The sequence below is a fragment of the Durio zibethinus genome, chromosome 16, assembly GCF_047325235.1.
Source record: "Durio zibethinus cultivar Kanyao isolate XHJ-2024 chromosome 16, ASM4732523v1, whole genome shotgun sequence".
NCBI lineage: Eukaryota > Viridiplantae > Streptophyta > Magnoliopsida > Malvales > Malvaceae > Durio > Durio zibethinus.
Window position 1 is genome coordinate 9,266,509 of NC_143177.1, and position 3,364 is coordinate 9,269,872.

The following is a 3,364-nucleotide window of genomic DNA, read 5'->3' on the forward strand; positions in this document are numbered from 1 at the left end:
TATTAAAGGCATCTTTTGAGATCATAGGCTTTTAATAATTTTTTCTTAAAATTTTTAGGATTATTAAATGCATCTTCCAATGAAAAATGCCTTCAATATTCCATAACTCAAATTTTGAGACGGTTAGTGAAGGTGTTTATTCCAGAAAAACACCTTCACTAATTTTTTCAAATTTACATACACAATTATTGAAGGCATCTTTTGAGATCAAACACCTTCAATAATTTCCTCTTAAAATTTTTAAGATTATTAAAGGTGTCTTTCAGTGAAAAATGCCTTTAACATTCCACAACACAAATTTTGAAATAGTTAGTGAAGGCGTTTATTCCAAAAAATGCCTTCACTAATTTTTTCTAATTTACATGCACAATTATTGAAGGCGTCTTTTGAGATCAAACACCTTCAATAATTTTTTCTTAAAATTTTTGAGATTATTAAATGTATCTTTTAGTAAAAAATACCTTTAATATTCCACAACACAAATTTTGAGACGGTTAGTGAAAACGTTTATTCCAGAAAATGCCTTCACTAATTTCTTCTAATTTACATGCATAATTATTGAAAGTGTCTTTTGAAATCAAATGCCTTCAATAATTTTCTCTTAAAAATTTTTGGATTATTAAAGGCATCTTCTAGTGAAAAATACCTTTAATATTTCACGACACAAATTTTGAGATGGTTAGTGAAGGTGTTTATTCCAGAATAATGCCTTTACTAATTTCTTCTAATTTACATGCATAATTATTGAAGGCATCTTTTGAGATCAAACACCTTCAATAATATCCTTTTAATGTTTTTAAGATTATTAAAGGAATCTTCCACTGAAAAATGCCTTCAATATTCCACAACTCAAATTTTGAGATGGTTAGTGAAGGCGTTTATTCCAAAAAAATGCCTTCACTAATTCCTTCTAATTTACATGCATAATTATTGAAGGTGTCTTTTGAGATCGAACGCCTTCAATAATTTCCTCTTAAAATTTTTAGGGTTATTAAAGGCATCTTCCAGTGAAAAATGCCTTCAATATTCCATAACGAAATTTTGAGATGGTTATGAAGGTGTTTATTCCAGAATAACGCCTTCACTAATTCTTTCTAATTTACGTGCATAATTAGTGAAGGTATTTTTTTTAGATCAAACGCCTTCAATAATTTTCTCTTAAAATTTTTAGGATCATTAAAGGCGTCTTCCAATGAAAAACACATTCAATATTCCACAACTCAAATTTTGAGACAGTTAGTAAAGGCGTTTATTCTAGAAAAATGCCTTCACTAATTCCTTCTAATTTATGTGCACAATTATTAAATGTGTTTTTTAAGATCAAATGCCTTCAATAATTTTCTCTTAAAATTTTTTGGATTATTAAAGGCATCTTCTAGTGAAAAACACCTTTAATATTCCACAACTAAAAGGTTGAGACGGTTAATGAAGGCATTTATTTTAAAAAAATGCCTTCACTAATTCCTTTTAATTTTTGTACATAATTATTAAAGGCAGTTGTCTACTAAAAATGCCTTTAATATTTTTTGCTCAGAATTATGAAAGGTATTTTTTGAGGAAAAACACCTTTAATAATTTTCTTTCAAAATTATTTTTTAGATTACTAAAGGTGTCTTTTAGTAAAAAATACCTTCAATAATCTCCAAGAAAAATTTTAAGGGGATTATTGAAGGTGTTTTTTTTTTTTCAAAAAATGCCTTTAATAATAAATTTTATATTTATTCCCTATCTTGGACATCAGACTCAAAAGTTGTTAGTACGCAAAATGATTAAAAGCTACATTAATCAACCAAACCAAACCCATAAACACATTTCTATCAAACTTTTGGTTTTTTTATCCCTATCGTCACCACCAACCTTTAACAAATCACCGATGCATACCTCTTTATTAACCTGTTTATCTTTATAATTTTTTTACTGTACTAGTTATATTGTTCGATAGAGCTATTTTTTTTTTCGATTCCTTACTATTTACATATGAATATATATTTTTATTTATTTCACCGTAAGCATAGTCGTCCAAGCACCTATCATTGCATTATGCTGTTTGTGGTTTGCTAAACCTTGTTGTGTGATATTGTTTTGGTGAATGGTATTGTATGATATTGGTATGTTGAATCATATGCTGAATGGTTTGCTGAATGGGGTTTATGAATGGTTTGTTAAATGGTGTTTCTGAGTGGTTTGCTAAAGGATGTGTCTGAGCACATTGTTGATTGTTTTATTGAATGGTGTTTCTGTACGTAGTATGGTATTGGTTGTATTTAATTACATACAGTGTTAAATTTAGATGGTCATTTTGTGTAATTCGTATAATTATGATCAAAATCGTAGGTATTATGGACTCCAAACAACATCATTCTCCTTTTATTGAACATACAAAAGACACACTTGTGAGCCAAAAAAGAAAGGGAAATGGCCTAAATAAACAAATTAAAGTGAGTGACAAAAATTCATGTTGACTTCAATCAAAGTGGGTAGCCTGTGTCTGAAGGAGTTGCCAAGTTGGCTTACCCATATTGGAGTCATTGTCCATCATAGGATTTCAATTACGTACACCGATTGGCAACGAGTTCTTGATGATTTAAAGAATGATATATGGTAGTCAGTTGTGGTATGTTTATTCTACTATTTCGTAAAATTTGTTAAATGATCATTTAATTGAAATTCAATGTGTTCTTACTAATTGTGTTAAATAATTTAGGAAACATTTGATGTTCCAATTGATTATAAAAAGATTGTGTTGCAATCTGCTGGAAAAGCATTCAGAGACTTTAAAAGTAGATTGACAACCCAATATATTTTACCGCTGGCTGATTAAGATGATGTATTGGCGTTCCACTTGCAGTATATGTAAATGTGATAAGTGTTGAAGATTGGACAAATTTTGTTCGATATCGGCTTTCAAAAGATTTCTCAGTATGCAAACCTATTACCAAAAATATTGTTTATAAGTCTTTATGCAATATAGCCTTTGATCTTTATATGTGATTGACATAATTTATTTCTTTTGTGCAAAATCAAAGAAAAGCAACAGAACATTCTGGCCAAACAATAATATTACCATTGGACAGCTAGAAAGGGATATGCAAATGTGAAGTATGAGCTTGTATGTATTCGAACACTTGTTTTAACATCATTAATGAATGTTTATGAACATTATTTCATACATTTTGATTCTTGTATTGTGGTAATTTAATAAGAATCAGCGAGCTCTGGCACAAAAGTTTCCAAATGGTATGTCTAGAAACAAGGACATGTACGAAATGATGGATCCTTTGTAGATGAAGCAATTGAAGAAATGGCAAAAAAAATTATATGTATAACTACTTTTTTAATATAATGTATGATTAACATTGTGGTT